Source organism: Perna viridis, chromosome 2 (genome assembly GCF_037379345.1).
Source record: "Perna viridis isolate PV_CMFRI_1.1 ecotype Kerala chromosome 2, ASM3737934v1, whole genome shotgun sequence".
NCBI classification, from domain to species: Eukaryota; Metazoa; Mollusca; class Bivalvia; order Mytilida; family Mytilidae; genus Perna; species Perna viridis.
In genome coordinates, this window is record NC_142446.1 from 43,063,685 (window position 1) to 43,086,808 (window position 23,124).

Here is a 23,124-nt window from a genome sequence, read left to right on the forward strand (position 1 = left end):
TATTTACTACCCCTTGTATAATAAATAGGAGGGTTTGGTATTACTTTATATTTCAAATGTTTTTCTGATTCGCACAAATTCTATATCTTAAACATCTTATTACAACAAGGATTTTTTTTAACCACAATAGCGTCCGGCTGACTGAATTGAACCATCTATGATTGAATAGTAGAAGGAATGCTACAAAAATGTACATCATGTATTTTTAATATATTTACAAAGTTAAAAATTCATGAATTACAAACGTGACAAGTTATTCTTTCATCTAAATATATGAGGAACTTTTATTTCAAACCAAATATAAAATTTAGTATCGAGAAAAGGGGTTACAAAAACTACAAAAACAAATAAATACAAATACACAAAAAGCAACACAAAAACAAAATAAAACAAAAACAAACCAAAAACAAAAACAAAACAAAAACAAAAACAAAACAAAAGAAAAATCAACCTAATAATAATACCCACTCATCAGATCCATTTTTAAAACTAATTGTAAAGGCTGGGATATTGGGTTCCATTATTTTTACAAAACATATTCTTATTAAATCTGTACTTAAGTATGATATTTTCAATTAAGACCAAACATTCCATTGAGCGATTCCATAAGCTAGTGGCTTCAAAAAATAAGTTGGAAAAATGGCAAACGAGTACATTGCGCCAAATTGTAACAAGATACGTAGAGTATATTCATTTCACTTCCAACAATGAAACAGGTAGTATCAAATAGCAAAATAATACGTAATTATAGGAGTTTCGATAATGATGAATCATGTCATATTATTTGTCTCTAGTTACGTAATAAATATGAAATAAATGAAGCAACACTGAAAACACAAGGGTCGTGTTTTCGAAAATACCTTGAAATATGCTCTAAGACACGTCCGAAGACCAATTTTAGGATGGACTTAGGACTTTTTTTGGGCAGTCTTAAGTTGAGTTTTGAAACCTCTAACATATCCGAGCTGAAAATAAAACGTAAACCGTAGAAGTATTTCTTGTTAAACATCGAAACAAATTAAAATGCATTATTTAAAATGTAATACTAAAATCACATCGAATGGTTTTGTAGTTTTAAATTGAAGAAAATTAGTTTTGAAATGAGAATTAATTTTGAAATATAATATAGCTTCCAGAACACCATCCCTGGATATCTATAAATGAAGCTTTGTTGAAATATTGTTCTGTTTAACAATGACTTTCCTACAACCATGACACTCTTTTGTTATAAATCTGCTGAACAATACAAAGGATTGACTAAGCTATAAGGGCATTTAAACTGACCAGTTACTATTGTAAAGTTTGATGAATAGGTAGCCACTCATCCATGAAAACATGGTCATAAGTTGATAAACACTTAATTCTAAGAAATAGTGTATTTTTTATTTTATTAATTTGAAGTCATTCATCACCCTAAGCTTGAATATTATTCTTTAAAAAAAAATCTTGACAACTCTCAGAAAATAGAAACGTAAAAACAATAGTTTTCGACTATTTTAACAGGTAGATTAAGGTGTAAAGCTGAACGGAATAAAGTAAAAAAAGAGAGAAATCAAAAAAAGTGTATTACAATCATGCTTCCGGTTCAGCTGCCTGTATATCTTGATAAAGCATGAAAACTGCTTAGAAAATTCCTTCCATATAAGAATGTTTAATGTATGACTATCGTTGTCCTCAAACGACTCTGCTTATAAGAACATAAAAATGACTTACTTCCAAGACAAATGTGCTACATATGATAATCATTTGTTGCAAACCGTATGATTCTCATGTTTTCATGTGTGAGTCTTTTAGCTATGTAGTATACACTTAAAGAAAGAAAGGAAGGATCTCAACAAATATTTCATTGGTTAATCAAAGAAAAAAAGAGGTGAGTAGACATTAAGCGAGCCCTAAGGCAGAGCTTCAAAGTATAGGATAAATTATATACATGTAGTTCGAGAGTAAACGTGGTTACCAAAAATAAATGTCTTTTCTTTAATTGTCATCTTGGATTTCGACTTTTTTTGTAGTGGTTTTTGTCTTAAAAAAGATAACTAGTAAATAACTTAAATACTTTTATAGTCTCGGTTAATTGATCAAAGTAATTTTGTCACACACTAGGGTGTACATAGAGTTCAGGTTTAAGCAAGTACTTGTACAAAACAGGAGTGTATTATTCAAAGATAGCCTAGTATGTTTAAGTACCTCAGAACCATTCCTATAAAATATGACAATTCCATATAAAATTTGACAATGAAAATGATCGTTTATAAGAATTTTTGCAAAGGAGTGCTTTATGATTAATATCATGAAGGATACGGTTATCCGTGTCTAATAAATGAAGTATTGGATCAGGGAAATGTGTATGAATAATCCAAAACATACTGTTCACTTTTTATATTTATTCGATAGATGCGATATGTTTTTTTTTCAGAATTGTTAACTTTCCCTGCATTACTGTAAAGCGACGTATGAAACATGATGAATGTTATAAATTGCAATGGAAATCCAAAATAAGTAATGACAATGTATGTTGCCACCGTTCTAGATCTTTGTTGTTTTACAACAATATATTCGTGAATGAAATGATAACGAAGCAACATTGTGTATAAAAATCTTTAAATTTCTAGTTATAAAAATGATGATGACGGATGTTATGATAATAGGCATAACAAATTAAAAAAAACAGTGATAATTAGAATATTGCAATTGGCACCATTGCATTATACAGAACAGTGTAAATATTGAACTTTGCAACTCATCGCCCAATGAATCACGCATCACACATTTTATAGGTACTTTACAATTTATAATATGCAGAGAGCTTAGAGTATTAAAGCAACGTTTTGTTACAATGTTATAACGACAAATTTGATTGCAAAATGTCTAATAAATATTGTAAGCACGCTACATGACTATCATAATATCAAACTGAATGGGTTTTAATGCCGTGTCTGTCTAGAAGGCATCATTTACTTTATGCAAAGGTGAGTTCAAACGTAAATTGCTCAAACTAGTTTTCTGTCAGCCAAGCGCATAAAATGGATTATCTTCCCTTGTAAACTCCAGAAAATACTTATCCTCAATCTGATGTCCAATTTTATGTAAGGCCCACAAAAAAAATCAATTGAGAGTATTCAATAGAACTAGCCAGACTTGTCTTACTTCAATTTTATCATATTAATATCAATATTAATCGATATAAAGAGTTTCACAAAATATAAAAAAAATATCGAAGTATCAAAATAGAAGGATAATCCAAAAACATCAAAAACTAAGTATCCTTTGACTAAGACAACTTACATACACAACGTAGATATTGGAATACAATACAATTATATGTACATAACTTAAGAAAATAAAGAAAATATACAGAACACGCACGCACGCACGCATTTTCAGTAGGTACACCAACAAATATCTGGAATGACATCAGGTGTTCCTAAAGGGTAGGCATTTCCTGCTCTTCCAAGGCATCATTGCAAATGAGTAAAATCCGGAAGGCGTCAAGTTCGGTGGGTTGTCAATTCAGTAAGACGTGATTTTTAACTGCAGATATCTTGTCTCATCTGTAATATAGAAAATAAAATTGTGATGACAATAAAACTTTTGTAGTAATGAAATCGACAAAGGCTAAACATACCCTTGAAAAAGAAGCTTATTTGAAAATAATCTCGCACTACTCAAACAAATGTATAAATGTATACATAATATGCAAGAATAATCAAGGGAACCAAGGTTACAGCTATAATCAAAAGAATGTAATCTAGGGACAAAGTCCAGACATGAAAATCAGACACACGCAACAAAGAACATAAAGTAACTAAAATCATACATATGAAGTAACAAAAACGAATGACCAAATCGGACTCCAGAAAAAAATGGGAGCATGGACCAGGTGCACCGGTAGGGTAAGCGTCCTCTGCTTTTTCAGAAACACCCGCCGAGTTGTTCATAAAAAGTCAAGTCCGTAACGTCAAGCAAAGCAGTAACGAATTAATTGTAAAAAGCGCTTGCAGACTTAAGATATTGGTACATTACCATTAAGAATGGGAAAGTTACAATCGGATATAAAAGTCACTAATTATGTCATTAAGTTTCGCATTTCAAATGTCCTGTATCATCTATATAAATTTAAAGGTCTATAAATGAAATAGAAGTATTTCAAATTCACTTGGGTGGATCAAATTTAAATAATCCATTCAGAGGCAAAAATATCGTCCATATAGCAGAAACTGAAATTGAAGGAATGTGCTCGTTGGTGCTTTTTCTCTTCAGCAGCCCGTGTAAATACTAGATTCATACGAAAATCAAACAGATCGACTAAGCGTATCGCACTATTTTAATATCATAGGCATACCAATAGTCCTCTACACCTGTCATTCAAATGTGTAAAATATTGTCGACATTCCAATAACATTAGTATAAGAGTACTTCTTGATAGAACTTGAATGTTACTCTTTGGAACACGTGACAACAGCATACCGAAATTTTACAATATTCATATTTAATACGTATTTTCGTATACTGAACGCTTGCATGGTATTGAACAGAAAGACATACAAATAGACAGACATACAAGATGATTCCTATATGACCCAAACTTTGTTTCTAATCAAGAAAATCATTTAGACATGCTTTTTCTTCAAAAAGAATTAAGGTTTCGCAAACATCACGATTAAAGAAATATGCATTCTGTTTAAAGACATAATAGTTGCTTTTTTAGTTTATGAGTAACAATGTCTAGCGGTCAAACATGATTTATAAAAAAATCGAAAATAATTAATTCATTATTTCATAACCTCTCCAGAAATAAACACTTTCTTATAGTTTGTCGATACGTTGCAACAATTTATTGCTACACAGTGGGTGTATTATAGATTTTCATTTTTTTTTCAACTTAAACAGCAGTTGCAGTCTTTTGAAAGACACGAATAAAATAAACCATAAACCACAGTATTACTTTTTATACTGAATTTGAAAGTCTATTTTAATTATGAAATAGCCAAAGAGAAATTCAGTGATAAAACCAGATTTTAGTAGAATTTCTCTGCTAATTTCATTTTCAAAAGAATACTAGTAACTGTGAAATGCAAATTTATTCTATTTATTTTTATAATGAATTCTTGACCTGTTTTTTAACTCATAATTCTAGTATTTATGAAACAATTCTGTTTAATTTTGCTTTTTCTTGTCTTATTTTTATATTGAAAAGTATTCTCAAACAGTATCTGACTTTGTTTTAGTTTGAACAGTTCGCTTAAATAAATTCGAACAAAATACACAGCATGTAATATATTCACTTAATGCGTTTGTCTCCTAGTTTTTGTGTGTATTTTCTATCCAATTAATTTAGAGGCGGAAGCGCTATGCTTTTCACAAAAATATCAAGTATGTCGGCTTGAAATTATTTACAGAAAGAACACCACATGTAGTCTCTTTATGAATCATGCATGAAACCTCAAAGTAAAACATCAACCACAAGCATTTTATTTTTAGATATTCAAGCAAGCCTATTTTTCATGTTAATTCAATAATTTTAGTTGCACTTATTACTTTCATCTTAATAATATCAAAAACATACATGCGAAATATTTATAAAATTCAAAGTGCACTAGATTTCTTTTCTTTTATTTCCATTGGGGAATATTATAAGTAACTCAGTGTTCTTTGTTTAATGTGTGGTAACATGGTATGGATTGGCCATTGACAGGTTTTCTTGGTATTTTCATGCCGCCTGAGTTTTAATAAAGGGATAATAGAATCTCTTAATACTTCACTACACCTAAAATAACTTAAAGTACATTTTCATTGGAATACTGTAATATTCATGGATATGTTTGCCAAGTAGTTTCAACAATCATTCAGATATGTAAAATGATGGAAGAACCAGAAAGTGTTTTTAATAACAATACAAAACTCAATCTATCCGGTTAATGTATTTTCAAACATAAAATGTCTTTGAATGAGAGATAATAATGTCATGTATCATTTTAGTAAAATGAGGTAAAGATATTTTATCTTTGAAAGATTTTTTTTTGTTTTATTATAAAGAAATGTCAGACAAACAAACTGAAAACAGTAAATCAATGTTTGTTGGGGTTTAACGTCCGAGCAGCAATATTTCAGCTATATTCAGACGATGAACATGAAATTGAGGATAAAATGAACATGAAAATGTGATGAAATGAAAAAGGGATGGGACACAAGGACAATGGGGTCGACAAATTTTGATTGCCACTGGAAATAGGGAGAGGTGGGTAGGGTCGGGCAATTTAGCCTCCTGTGGCGGAGCCCTAAGGTTCCTACTCCGGGAGAATACCACAGTAGGGTTCTTTAACGTGCGAGGAACATGGCATCATTCCCAACACGGTGCACCACTATGGTTTGCGGTCAGGTTTTCCGTATTATAGCCTGACAACCCCAGCATGTAACAAGCCAGGGGTACCCCATTCAACCACCTGGGGCACACATCCCAGTTACTCTGTGGGCAGAGCGCCCTAGCCCACGGCTAATGTTCTGAGCACTATTTAGTCGCCTTTTACGACAAGCTTAGCGCTGCTGCAGGCCTATTCTTTTAACACCTGGACCTGCACGGGTGGTAAATCAATGAAAACAAAGACAGAGAATATTCGATTCTCGCAATTCAATTGACAAAAAACGGACCAACGAAAATGGAGACAGCAGCATTTCACGTTTTCTGAACCACACAAAGAACTGTAAGCAATGAGGCATGCAACATCAGTAACTTTAATCCTTTACCATGTATCAAATAAGCATGCTATCGGGGCTTCACCAGACACTTGAATCATTTACTTATGTATTGGTAGGGTAGGGTAATTTTGAGGAAGAAGACATCAGTATTACTTAAACTATTTAATTTTTCATTTTTATTTCAAATTAATTTGAAATATATTAGTTGCATTAACCTTTGTGTTTTTAACCAGAATTCCTTTGTTTTTTTTTCACTACATGTAAAACAACTTTTCTGAACCAGCTCTAGGACGTCTGTGTGACGCATGAAAATGGGCAACCACTCAGTTCATTTATTAGAAAAAAACACAAAATTTGAAATCAATAATATCAAGAAGGGTTGCATAAGATGTTATTTATTTCATTTTTATTATGAAGAGAGAACATATGTCTTCGTTAAATACAAATTATGGTGTAATTAGGATAAAGAACAAATATTAAGTGGCTCTTATCTTATGGTAAATTAATTGAGTACAGATTCATCAGTACCAGTTGAAATAATTTTTCAGAAATTTGAAGCTGCATTTACTTAAAGATGCCAGTGGCAACGTTCCTACGCATCAGTCAACGGAGGCGTCGTAACGAGTAACACACCCTAAATATTGATCCTATTTTGTCTCGTCTTTTGTTTGTCGGTCGCATTAATTAAGGTTATGGACATCTGCGATGTTTGAACGTAAATCAAACAAAATCAAAGACAAGGTTTATTTGATACTCGAAATTCAACGAATAAAGACAAACCAATGAAAACCTGCATTGTTCATATAAAGAGTAATAAAGAGAACCAAGATTCCAGCGGAATGCAATCCAGCATAAATACCAGAAAATTCCTTACTTCCATAGTAAAATCCGCATTCTTATAGAATCTCCATTGCATTTTACTGTACTTGCTTTATAGCATTACAAACTTTAATTCTTCAGCATTTAGACAATATTTTTTAATTTGATTAGATATAAGGGTTTTCTTGTTCTCCCCATTGAAAATTTCTAACCCCATACGAAATTCCCAATGCACCATGCCCAATATAATAGAATAGGACGTTTTCTGTATTGTTTCAACTGTAACGTTTTAATCAGTTAAGGACAGGGTTACATGACATAAGATACATTACTCATTGCTCCGCAACATGAGTTATTTTTTTTTCTTTTTGATTTTAATAAAATACTGCAGTTTAAAACAAATACATATTCCATAAACTATTCTCCATTCAGAACATTTCTCACTTCCCTTTTTCTTAAGAAGTTATGCAGCGTTAGTTCATCAACACTCAAAGAAATATCGCCATCGTAAGAAACATTTTAAACTGCACTTGCATAATGTATAATTAAAATTTTCAACTAAATCACGCAATCGCCCTCGATTCTTTATTATGTAATGATGTATTAAACTCTCTTGAACACTTGTAAATTTACATTGCAAGTTATAAAAGATACTGTAGTTGATCCTTTATCTGTGAAAACTTCCATTTCTATGTGAACCATAAAGAATTGTGCACGATGTAGTCTATTAAAGCGTTGATTTTGTAGTCTTCTAATTGTCATATCAGCCAAACACGCCCGACTTTTTAACATTTTTACATGTTCAAAAACTCAACAAGAAAAGCCCTTGATCCCCCCTGGATACTTTTATACAGTAAACGCAGATTGTTTTCGTTGTTTACCGATTGTCTCTCCTTTCTTCATAGATAAAAAAGCATAGAAACATTTTAAAAACCTATGAAAAACTTTTTTCTTTAAAAATCTTTTTTTTTATAGCTATGGATTACTGCAAAAACTAATACGAAACAAATCAAATCAAATTTAGGAACTTTTTCCCTAATTCAACTAGTAAAAGCACATCCGATATCACATCATATTGTTAAACGGTTCGATTACTCGATTACAGTAATATTCCACAGACTCCAACGTCTACTATATAATTGGACACCGAGAAGGTTGTCGATATTATTTGGCGAGAAGGATAACTTCACAAGTATCTTCTGTTGTTTTGTTGTCTCTTTGTAATCCGACGTTGTGTTATCCTTTCTTTTGTAGCTCCGACATTGCTACATCCTTTTACGTTTAAGGTAGTACAATACAGTTAGGTCATTTCTGAAAATTTGGTCTCATTTTGTTGAAATAAAAATGTTTTGAGGCAGTCCGCACAGAAATTTCTAGTGTTTTGTCATAAAAAAGTGCATATTTTTTTTAAATCCTTGGTGTGTGTAGGTTCAAGTCATTAATAAATGATTTAGTGATTATTGTTATAAAATCCAGTAGCCATGGTAACATACTGAAAAAATGTTACTCAGTTTTGGTACAAATCAGGGGTGCCTTTCCAAAACTAACAGCCAAATACTATGTTTTATAAAGTATCAGGCACTTAGACACTACCACAGGATGAAAGCATGCATGAACTAGGTGGGAAAATGATAAAAAATAATAAGACCATTACGATTCATTCTCTCACAATTTTAGTTCCAAAAGTTCGTGCGAAATAAGGTATTTTGAAAATCAGCCATCTGATGCTGAGGAGAGAACTTAATACGGCAGGGTACTGAAACGTTGCGGATACCATTCCTCATTTAAATTACACCTGATTACCATTATATATATTACATCTGTCTATTTATAAATGCTTAACTACATTTAAACAATATATCCACCAAATTGCAACTTTTAATTTTAAGTTTTACAAAATTTGACGGGGGTAACTTGGTGTGCGAAACAGTGCGCCTTAATGTAACTGTATATTGCACCCTAAGTCCTTGTTCAAAACAGGTGGACAATTCAACTCTGCACTACTTTTGATTAATGAAGTTAAATTCTTCTTTCAATGAAAGTTGTTTTGGGCACCAGTCAAGACGCAAACGCTTTCCTTCTTTTCTGAAACGTTTTTTTAAGTAACCGACATACCAGGAACAAATTGACCAATAGTAGTTCAAGTCGTTAACAATATCGATGAAAACAATAGACAATCGCCCATTCTACGAGCTGAGCCAATATCTCAACATTGACTTGTTTAACAGACCATCGATTTGTAATACCAAAGTACGAAAAAGCTTCTACTATTTACATTTCTAGGTTCATGTGCAAGCAACGAAGGTCAGTGTACCCAATCCGCTGGATTTGCCGCAGCTTTCGTGGATTATCGTATTTTACATTACATTGTGTAAAACATTTAAATAAAAGAAACTGTTTTATGCATATGTTGACTTCTTCCAATACATGACTCCATTTCTTTATCGACCAAAATAAAAATAACCTTCTTTGCAATCTTATGATATTTTTTCATGTTTGCTGTGTTCGTATTGAATTGTGTTAACACCAAAATGTGTGCGCACTATGAGGTTTTATTTAGTTTCCTTTTACTCTTTTACTTTATTTTTTTCGTTGAATATTCTTCCTTTCGTTCTCTCTGTTTAGTCTTTTAAATTCAGGTATGGATACGATTCTGATTCTTGTTTATCTCCACTCTATCCACGGATTATAATCAAATGGAACGCCTCATAGCTGACCTTAATTAACATGTGATAACCTTGGTGGTTACAATTAAGTATTTCTGACGTCATTGATAGGAGTCAATTGGTTTGTTGTTTTACATTATACCTAATAAACCAAAAATTCATTGAAGAGTTAACGAACAATTAAGTTCAATGTGTTACCTTTGTACACTAATTATTGTAATAAACGTTTATACTTAGGTTGGCCACTATACGCTAGATAATTCCACATTGACTTAACTGGGTACGTAAAACGGAAACAGCGTTTTATTGGTCATGGTCTTGAGTAATGTCCTTTCAATTCTTTTCATTGAATTAGCATTTGATTTTTTTACATTGCTTTTTATCTTTCCAAAATGAGTTAATCGACTTTGAAGCATCCAGGGACAAAGACCAGACGTGGAAAACAGCCATACACAACAAAGAACATTAAGTAACTAAAATCATACATACAAAGTAACAAAAGCAAATGAGCAACTCGGACTCCACTAAAAACTGGAAGCATGGACCAGGTGCACCGGTAGGATAACCGTCCTCTATTTTTCTAGAAACACCCGCCGAGTTGCTCATAAAAAGTCAAGTCCGGGGTAGACAAACTAGGAAAGGAAAGCTTTGCCCCGTTGAATAAATCAGTTTTTATGTTGCAGATGGATACACCATAACAATCCTCGAGTTCATAATGATGACCGTAAAACTTCTGTAGTCATGACTTCAATCTTGCAGCAACATAATCCTGTTCCTGTTTAAGCCTATTTGTTGGATTTCTAGCGCGATACAAAAAGTATGCGTAGTTACGGCAAGCTCTGGCATAACGTATGAGTTATGATATGAACACTCCATACGTAGGTGCTGAAGGGATGTTGCCACAGATGAAAGAAAATTTGAATGAAAAGTCATCACGTTTGTCGTAAAGTTTTTGGTCAATAATTTTCCTTTACCATCTATTTCATAGTGTAGGTCAAGATATTAGGCTGACCTCACAGTGTCTGTAGTATTCTTTATCTCAAGGTCTTTGGGGTAGATGCGATGTATCAAATCCCCGAAATTAGGATTGTTTAAAGATAATACTTCATTTATATAGCGGAAACTGAGATTAAAGGATCTAGCCAAACGATATTCTTTCTTTCGAAATTATGAAAATACATACCAATTCTGTTTGTTCAACGAAAATACATGTTACAGTTACTTATTAAAACACACACCAGAAGCGATTATTGTATTTACGAATATTTTAGACTAATTTAGACTTTTTTATTAATACCAAATATATTCCATCATACAATTCAACGTTTGTGCTAGCATTTTAGATTACTACAGGTTGATAACAACAACTTTAACAACTTTGTAAATGGGGTTTTTACTCGTTATAGGTTTCAGTTGGGTCGGCCGAAATTTCTGATAAAGCTGCAGAATGTTTAAATTTTCATATGATTCTATACTAAAAGTATGTACTTTAAATTACACCAAAATTTTTATTTCCCTCCATATTATTATTTTTCTCTTGTACTTTCTACCTGATTTTTAAAAAAAAATAACATCAAATCGACGGTGACGTCAGTAGCATTCAGCAGAATAATATCATATTTGAAGTTCCTTATCTCAACAAATCGGGATCACTGTCATATTTTATTTTACTTATCGGCTTTAACAGACATAGTTTCATCAACACATCGACGTTCTGATATATAATCAGATTATTAGGGAACAGTAAAACTAAGACAGGTTGTGTCAAGTCGTATACAGTCTTCATTTCGATCACCGATCTATATTTATAACGTCATTTTTTTTTCTTTCTTGTACGATTGGAGATGAAATGAAGAAAGGTTCAAATATTATATACATATTATTACTAGTTTTTCGTGTATTTCTCTTCGTAGGTGGAAAAGTGTAAGTAGTTAATGTATGCATCAGCTTCTACAATAAGATCGAAAGGTCGTGGTTTCAGGTTGTGATATGTCGTTAAGCGCTACAACGACTTTTGTACCTCTTCTTGGAATTGCATACATGCATTCTAGGATATACATTTATCATCTGAAAAAAAAATGTTAGAATATTGAAGTGTTCAAATATCTTTCTATTTCATTGCATTTTTTTTTAAAGAAATTGTTCGTTTTTATTTTATTTAAATATCACAATTAACTGAAAATGCTCTTTGTATGCAACATGCATAAGAAAATCTAGCATCATTTTAAATTATACCAAGACATTTTATTGCATCATGTTTAAAAACACCTTATTTCCATGACTTGATTAGCAAAATTGGATCTTGTCGTAATAAAATTTTAACGCCAAAACGGTCGTGGGAGTGTGTTACAAAATAAAATTTGTTGTCACTTAATTGAATTTGAAAGTCAATAGTCTGCATCGAATCGTTTATTCTAGCTTTTTATTGCCAGATTGACAAACTCAAAGTAATTTTTTACAGAGTGAAAGACAAGAATGCTTGTATTAGCACTAATACAATGTGCCACTCAGGCGATTTCTAACATAAATTTAAGGAAGAAATTAACAATGAATGTATTTATGACATCAGCAATGATTAAAGTGCTTGAAATAGTAAACTTTTAATTCAAGTAAAACAGGCAATGCTACGAAGTAAGTCAAACGTTTAAAATATTCAGTTTTTCTTAAAATGTGCAACCATTATTTTTTAAGCCTTGCTGTGTATCAAAGAATCGTTTTATTTATTAATACTAAGAGAATTTGCGTAAGAGCAGACACGAAGAAAAGGGTCATCCTAACCTTAAAAATCAAAAAAAGGTTCCGCTGTTATGTAGCATAGGGCCCTTTTGGTTTGCGAAAATCTATCTCTTCAAACTCTCCCATAAAAGATAAAACAAATGGAAGACGACTGCTTAATATGACTCATTCACTTATCTTTATCGCGACTGGTGGTGGCCCATAAGATCTCCAAGTGCCTCAGTCTTTGGCGATTTTTAACATATGATGATCATGAAAAACCCTTTTATTATATTGAAAGAGTTGAAATCAAAAGAATATAATTGAGGGATAAAGACCTGAAAGGAAAAAAAAACCAAACATACACAACAAAGAACATAAAACCATCAAAATAACACAAAAGCAAAAGTAATTTGATCAACCCGTAGTCTACTAAAAACTGGGAACGAACCAGGTCAATCGGTAGGATGAGCGTCCTCTGCTTTTCTTGGCCGGTACATTAATGAATGAGCGTCCTCTTCATATCTTGGCCTGTACACCAATGAATGAGTGTCCTCTTCTTATCTTGGCAAGTACATTAATGAACAATACCCACATTTCCTTTTTAGCTCACCTGTACAAGTGAGCTTATGCCATCACTTGGCGTCCGTCGTCGTCGTCGTTGTCGTGGACAAATTTTCAAAAATCTTCTTCTCTGAAACCACCAGACCGACAGGTTTTAAACTTGGCATGATTGTTTCTTAGGGTGTTCTGCACAAAATGAAAATTGGAATTTTTGATCCATGACAAAACATGGCCGCCGTTACTAAAAATAGAACATAGGGGATCAGATGGCAGTTTTTTTGCAATAAACTAAAAAAAACCGTTGCTTCTTCTGGCAAAGGATAATATTGTTCTCAGCATCATGAGTCGGTCCTATGCCGAAATTTGCAAAACGATTCGTCAACTGATGTAGGAGTTACAACCCCTAAGACAGTTCTTTTTTCTTGCATTTTCGCACGTGCAACTTTGTAAATCTTCTCCTAAAAATCCATTGCACAGAAATCAATGAAAGTTGACATGTATGTTCCTTATAGGGTATCCCACACAAAATGACCGTTGGGATCTTTGATTCATGAAAAAAAAACATGGCCGCTGTTAATAAAAATAGAACATAGGAGTCAGATGGCAGTTTTTTGCAAATAACTCAAAAACCCTTGCCTTTAGCAAATTTCTGGCATAGGGTAAAATTGTAAAGCATCATGAGAAGGATCTATGAAGAAATTTCCATTGACTGTTGTAGGAATTATGGCCCCTGAAACAGTGTATAACTTTGAAAATCTTCTTCTCTAAAACCATTTAAAATCATTGAATGAAAATAAGAATAATAGTTCTAGTTCTTGCTAAAAATGACTGTTGTGATTTTTAATCCGCGGAAAGATATGACTGCCTATACTTAAAATGGAACTTAGGGGTCAGAAAACAGGTTTTTGAAAATAATTCAAAAATTGTTGCCTTTAGCAAAATTATGGTTCAGGTTATGAAAATGCTATTAAAAACATTTCCTGCATTTGACAATATAGTTGATTTTAACTTAGCCTGTCTCATTTTTCATTTTTAACCAAATGGTTAACCAGGTGAGCGATTTCGGCTCTCTTGAGCCTCTAGTTAGTTAAAGTAATAGAAACAATTCGTTGACAATGAAGATATGAATTCAAAATTTAATTGATTTTTTTTAAATGTGTGAAAATGAAAGGACCAAAAATATGTATATTGTAGAAATATAGTTTGATTATAGAGTATATCATACTATCAAGTGCATCACTCAAGCTGTGGAACAATTAAATAAAAATGGCCAACAAGAGTTCCGACTATGCTTTTATTCATTTCAATTCGTACAGCTGTTGTCTTTTTCTTAAAGTGTAAATTGAGACTTATTAAATTTAACAAATTCTTAGTATCTTTTTGATTCAAAATTCAAATATTTTTGAAGTGATGCATAAGCTATAATTATATTGCAGATATTTTACCCCCTCCGATACTGTTATCATTGAGTGGGTTGGAGTTATCAGAGATAGTTAAAGAAACGTTGTAATTTTGATAAAAATTGCATCTTCAAGGCTAAATTAATGAACGCGTCAACTGATAGTGGAAAGACCCATTTAAAAATAATAATATCTATAACGAAAATGAAATGGTGAATAAGTCAAAGAGACAAAACCCCAGCCGGATGAAAAATGTCAGCTCAAAGCCACGCATGGGTCTTCAATAAACGACGGGAGTTCCTTGTTGAAACAGAAATAAAAAAACTAATTATATGTTACACAAATGAACAAACAAAAACTACCTGCAGTTGACTGACATAGCGGCTCCAGACCAGTTTAAAGCTACAAAAGTTATGTCCTCATCGTATGTAATTTCAATCCCAATTCTTCCCATACAGGGTTGAGAACCACGCTTTATCATGTTATGCAATAAACCGTTTTAAGTTATTTTTAAAGATAGTGTGTTAGTTTCTATGTAAAGACCATATGTATCCCCAAAAATGTTATCTTTAACGATTTGACCACAATAACATGTCTATATCCTTTCCAAATTATGTATGTTACATCGACTTTGATATACAGGCGACAAAGGTGTATAAGAAATCAATTCTATCTTTGTATAATGTAAAATTTGTTTCAGATGAAACCACAGAAAAGTAAAAATTGATATGCTATGCAGCTTAGTGTGAGGATTTCGTTTTGCAAGGTTATCCTCTTTTTAACACCAAAAATCAATACCATTATAAAAAGGTTGACTGATTTATTGCCATGGAAAGTTCAATTATCCAATACAGAAATACTCAAAACATTATCATATTCTCTGGCAAATTTTGGGCGTTTAATGTCCAGATTGACTACATGTAACCATTGCTATTTGCTAAAGAAAGCGTTGCATTCATCTGCTTTGAACTTAAAGATAAATCTTGTACTCTTTGTATTTCAGAGAAACTTGGATTGTATAGTCCATTGCATAACAAATTAATTGAAACAGTAAAATTCCGTCTTTTTTTGTTATCGGTATTACCTGTCGCGGTGTAATTCGTTAAGCCAGGAATATCATAATAATGGCTCTTGATGAATTGAAAAATCGTCATGTAACTGATATAAAATTTCCTTAAAGGAAGCTTTCGATTCCTATCTTATTTCCCAAACAAATACTTGTCTGGCTTTATCGAGAACATACTTCATAAAGCTATACCAAGATGACGTATTTATACCATTGGTCTAAAGAGGCGGATATTATACGGGTTAATTTGAAAAGTACAATAGCAGAATATAAAAGTACTATAGCAAATTATAAAAGTTTTTTTAAAGATAATATCTGAACTTGCACAAACGATGTCTTATTCTGAAATAATTCAAATATATAAGTAAGAAAAATAAAAAATAAATTATTAAACGATTCAGATAGTACTTTTGAAATCAATTCCATAGAACAAACCAAAAAGACGCTATATAATTTACCGAAATGTATAACAAAAAACTGCCACATTAAAGCTAAAAAAGACGAAATAAAAACGGCATGTAAAGAAAGAAAATACAGAAAAAAATACTTATAACAATAAAAAAAAGAGAAATAAATAAAAAGTGGCAGCATTGACTTTTTGCAACCGAAAGATTGGTATATGGACCGTTTTCGGCATCGCTCAAATAATATCTCCATTCACTTATTCAAAGTCAGTAAATTTGAATAATTATACTTTTAAGAAATACTTTACGTGTCTGAATAAAAGATGTCAGTCAATTCTCTATAATTTCTATTTTAGTTTTACACGTACATGGTTTATGCTGTTACACCGTAAAACTGTAATCTTATAGATCCGTTTATAAGGTTTTATTAGAGAAAATACATGCTACATGTGGTGTTCTGATATAAAGAGTAATTTATTGACAAGGGATAACCCAAAACTACAATTTATTATCTACTTGTGTTCAGACTTATAATATCGTCATGCATTTTGCTGAGTGATTTTTTGAATTTTTTAATGCAGACTTATGAAACTAGGTGTCAGTCAACTCTGTTGTCCACCAGTCATTCACCAGTAATTTCGAGTTTAAACATTTTGCAGCGGAAGATTTTGCTTCTAAAGAAAAATAACATTTGTAATGTCATTGATTGTATTTTAAATGAAAGCATCTTTACTGTTAAAAGTTTCTTGAATATTTACAATATCTGTCAACTCATGAATGAATTATATAGAGCAAGCCTGAGTAAAACTTATTGCATGTACCAAGCTGATAGATTCAAAGGAAAATGTTCCGTTTTGAAACAAGGCAACATACAGCCAAATGTGCCACACATAAAAATAATATGTTTGCAACATATGATTTTCATATGAATCGAGCATCATGTGGTTATCATTTATTTAGTTTACATAGGATTATTGCACGATCATCATAAGTTTTCCACAAACATATGATTATTATATGTTTCCAAACCAAAATTAATATCTGAGATTCATATGACTATCACATAAAAAAATCGATTAATTATCGTATGATTAATAAATGAGTATTTAAGTACCAGTCAACATAAAATTCAGACACTACAATGGTTAAGTGATTCACAGTGTTGAAAAAAAGCACCAAATAAACGATGCTTTTTCAGTCTACATATGATATACTTTCACATAACGATAATCATTTGTGCATTCAGATCTACACTTTTAAGAAAATCATACATCCATCTCCAACTACAATTTATCAAGAACGATAACTCTTGCAAAGTGCCAATTTCATGTACAATCTATACATATAGCCCAAAAGCGCAACAATCATAAGAAAAACTCAGACTGGTTATGTGATCAGTATCTGTTTCTGAACAAGAAATAAAACTTAATTCGGTGGGTTTTCGACATGAATGAGTCACCTTCTGTCTGATTTTCAGAAAGACTGCTACTTAAATGAATCGAGCATCATATGATTTGTCATATGTGGCACATTTAGATGTAAACGTAACCTCAAGATTAAAAATAGGTCTTGTCAAAATTTCTACGGCCGCTATCACGTCGACCAATTTGAGGACAATCTTTCCAATTTGCCAGTATTCCCTTTTTTACATAGGCCTCTAGGTGTTGTTTCTATAAAACCAGGGGACTTTTCCTTACCGATTGATCTAGTGCATGGTTCCAGTGTTTTGAGAAGGTCCTAACTTTTAGCTTTATATGTGTGTTTATGTTTTTTTTCTGTTTTCTGATTTTCTTTGCTGCGTCTTTGTTCCTTGTGTGATATTGGTTAGATCTTAGCCCCTAGACCACTCGGCGAACTAAGTTGTATAAAAATATGTCTTTCGGTGGCCAGGTGATTCCTCCTCGTAGGTTGATTGATTATTGTAACTTACAAACCAAGAAGAGATGTTTGATATATTAACATTTTTTTCATTTATTTATTGTATTTATTTAGATATTTCCTCCAGACCTGAAATACTGAGGAATAATTCCATGAATTGCACATGTTTGAACCTCTCAGTGATGTATTTGCCTTCCTATTCCTTAATTGTGTCTTTGAGTACTTCTTGTATACAATTTTTTTTTGGATTGAGATATTCCTAAATTTGCTGATTAGAAGTTACTCACTGAGATACTTGTACAGCATATGGAAATTTCCAATATATTTGACTGTTTTTTGTGTTTTTGTATGTTTGTTTTTTGTTTTGTTTTGTTTTTTTTTGTTTTTGTTTTTGTTTTTGTTTTGGTATTTCCTTGTTTAGTTGGTTCTTAGATAGAACAGAAAAAAAGTAAAATGAATTGAAAGCGCACCTATAATCAAAGATTCTGTTTTGTTATTTTTCTTTTGCCGAACCATAATGTTTCATTACAAATAAGAGAAGCATATTGTACATAAACAAGAAAGTACTGGATACTGGAAAGTGATTAATTACCTACTATTACGAGTTTAATAAATAATATCTTACACTTAAAAAAATCGAACAGAATGTTTTAATCAGAGAGGAATGATATTAATTATAATCGAAGTACGTGTAGTCATCGAGACAATCAATAAATCAAAAGTATATCGTACAAATAAATATAACAAAAAATCTGGCACTAAACACGTAGGAATGTAAACATCTTCATGTTGTTCGTGGTTTTGTTCAAGTTTTTTATCTTCTAAGTTCAACATCAACGCATGATTAACCTCCTAAAGTACATAATTATCAAATAATACAAAAACGAAACAAAACAAAACAAACAAACAAACAAAATCCAAATACATATTTTCTCTACTGAGTTATATACTGAAACAAAACAAAAAGATATTTTTAAAGTTCATTTATCACATGTTCATGAAAATATTATTTTACAGATTATTTGAGACTTTTTATATGAATCAAAATTTTATAGGAGGTAACAGATTATAGTGATCCAGTTACTAGTATTAGCGTAAGATGTTTAAAAATATTGTTTCACAGAAGTTAAAAAGTATTTGAAAGGGAAATATATTTTGATGATATGCAAATATCTAGTTTCAAACAATCAATTTAAATGAACAATTTAAAATAGAAAACATACTAGAGGTAATTGATTTGTTCATGTAATTACCTAGACAAATCAAGAAAAAAAAGAAAAGTATAAGTATGTTAATAGAAATGAAATAAATATAACCAAAACAAACTCGAGAGAAAGGAAGAAGTATATCAAACACACAAAAAGAAAACTATGGACAACACACAAAAAACATCAAAGAAACAAAAGCATACAAAAGCAAACAAACAAAAGAAAACAGAAAAGAGAAGGAACAAAACATTAAATTACTGATAGAAGATAGGAAACCCGGACATCACCCAATATATACATAGAACATAGACTAAATGAGAGGGTTAATTCTAAAAACACAAATATAATCGCTCATTGATATGCGGTAGTTTATAGAAGGTGCAACATCTATGATGAAATTTAGTCCCAAAACAAAGGTGGATTTGCAAAAATATCGATTGACAAATTTTCGACGACTTTTGATAACCTATCCATTCTCGAAGTGCCAAAATCCTGCCAATAAGCCTTTAAGAAGTTTAAAAAGCCATAAAAAGTCCGCGTAACTTGCAATTTGATTGAGAGTTGATAGTTTATACACCATGAATCATGATTCTTAAGTACTCCTCTGTCCAACAACCAGGCAAAATGTGTACAAGATGTGGCATATGAAGAAAAAGAAACGCAGAAAATTTATTGCATCTTCAGCTTTTTGGTTGTTTTCTAGAACAGAGAATGTATTGCATTATCGAAGTATTTATGCCACAAAACCTCTAGAAATATCCATCAAAGTGTTAGTAATGCTTGCCTCTTTAAGATATTGATATGTCAAATTTAGTTGGTATGCATTATGGAAAAAATGGCAGGAAAATTTCCCCACACTTTATCCCTATATAAGCAGTCAAAACATGTTTACGTCACAGATGCTTCAGAATAAATTTAATCAGCTTTTTGGTTGTTTTCTAGACGTATCGAATATATTTTAGGCAAAAAAGTCCAAATTGAGAAAAATGATTTTGCCGCCCATTACCTGATTCTTACGCAGAATGGTACTTAAAAAATCAAGCACAGTTTATGGCTTAACCGACAAAGTATAAGATATTTAAGTGAAGACATTATTGAGTTCAAATAAATTATATACCAACTGTCTTGCTTGTGCAGTGTAATGACGTCACAGGTTGAAAATCTTATAGAAGATATCAGTGCCAGATGCCATAGTAAAGTTGCATGTTGTAAGTTATCAGGATTGCACGAGTTCGGAATGTGATACTAGAGATTTGGTTCTAAAAAAAAAGACTTGACAATAGGAAAATGAATGTATTTCTTAAAGATTACCGTCTTTAACAAGTAAGACCAAAACAATGCGCGTATAATTTTTCTAAATCTCGTTTTTATGACAACGAAGTATTTATATGTAAAAAGCAATATAACCATTATTTTGTAAATCATTGTACAAAGTTGCTAATTGATTGATGTTGATTTGTTTGTTTTCGTCGTTTATTGCTGGAATTATTTTATTTGGAATTAGTTTTATTTGGAATTTGTACATATCTTTAACAATAATGTACACTTCCGAGTTGGGTGAATCGCTGACTTAAAATATGATTTAAAACCCACAATAATCAAGATCACGTGTTTATGTTTTCTGTAGGATTCAACTAGTCAAAGACGGTAAAATAATATCAAAATAATGTAGCGAATAATCTTATTCCACGTTTATGTAAAATTCGTATGAAAACTAATTTGGAGACATCGCTTGTGTTAATAAAAACCTTTCTTTCAGACTTCTACGTGATTGGAAGCTAAGATAATTATTGTTTCTGTATCTGTATTAGTCTATACATCGGACCAAATGCATGAAATATCAGAAAGGCATCTTAAATTACTTAATCATATCCAAGACGTGTTTGTAGACTCGTCGTTATTTGTTTTTATCATATTTACTACTTTAAATTACAGTTGTAAATTAATTACTTTTTATCAAAAGCTACGAGACATGCTTTTGGTAAAATTTCTTCTAAGAGTACAAGTAAAAGGGATCGGTGAAAGGCCTGATAAATGAGTATATTATGGGTCATATTATCCCCGAGTCAATAACTAGACTCCTATTCTAGCAAATTTGTCGGTTACTTTGTTGATACATGTAAATAATCACGTTGCATTCTTCCCAGCGGAAATACAAAATTTCTGAAGTAACAAAATTTGTGATGGAAACACGTGCCATATCATATTTGTTATTAAGCTCTATATTCCTGGTCAGATTAAGCAAAAATAAACTAGGAAGTGACACCCTTAATTAGTAATTCTGTGAGCCAAAATTTTGTTTTTGCTATAAATAATATTTGTATGAAAGGTTTGAATGGAGAATTAGATATTTCCAGAGAAAAAAAAATTAATTGTTTTTAGTTTTGCAACTCATGCACATACCTGCTTTTTTAACTCTCTAGGAAATAAACACAAGGCGCATTTACTTTCTGATTCTTTTTTATTGCTTTTTTTATCAGAAAAACCTGAACTTTGATATTAAAATGATTTTACAAGAATGAATTACATGGGTATTATCCACTGCCTCCTATTACATTATGTTAGCAATATTTATTACATTTTGATTTTCTTTAATTTTCTTTGATTTTTTTTTAAAAAATTTATTCAATTTAATCACACACTTTAGAAAAAACACAGTTCTCAATTTCAATAGATACCACCAAGCACATGATGGGACACTTTATTATAGATTTGTAGGATTTCAATTAACCAAGTGTCCCTTATCTAGCTAAAGAAAAACATTGAAGACTTAGTTCATAATTTTACTAATGGGTAATTTAACGCTTATGTAAAAACACTCATCAAGTATTTTAAATTCCTGAGGAAAAATATAGGTTAGATTGAATTTTATTCACATATCGGAATACCGTAATTTCAAATGTATGAAGAGAAAAAAAAACAAGTTTATTTTCATGAAGCAGACCGATGGACATTTTACAAAATAAGTATGCAAATTTTGTATTTTGTGAATATTCTTATCACGTTGTATATGAAACACCAAAGACCAGGAATACACATTAGGTTGATTCGGGTAGTACTGATTGACATATATATTCCCCGTACGCCAGTACGTTTCGATGAAAAAAAATATTGCGCATTCTCTTTTTATTCCCGTTGGAGATGAGATTCAATATTGAAAAAGTGTCACTTGAATCCTTCATGGATGGATCTAAATTTATACAATAGATTTGCTTCAGTCGAAGGAGCGTCATGTAATATTGTTTCTACGTTTTTATTCTGTGTGTAGGTATTCTCATTATTGTCGGTAAACGAAACTTATTCAATATCGTTTTTGATAAATGTTTGATAATAGAAGGATTTATATTATTTATTGTAATAATATGAAGACGTTTCATACTCAGAGAGTCTGATTTTTATTATGCATTGGTTCGATAGACGTATTTTCGTGTAGTGGTGACATGATAAAAGTTAATAATCTATATTCAAACGAGTTTCCACTTGAAGAGCAGGAGAGTTTATTTAACAATTTGGCGTTTCAACGAGCTCTAACTACACAAGTTTATTAACCTGTGTTTTACAAACTTTGTGTCAAACCAATATTTTCAATATCAAATATTTGAAATATTATTTAAATTCAAGGTAGTCTATTATTAAAACTATATTGTAACTGGTTTGCACACCAAAATATTTGAATAGATGATAATATTCTGCAACGTTTAGCAGACG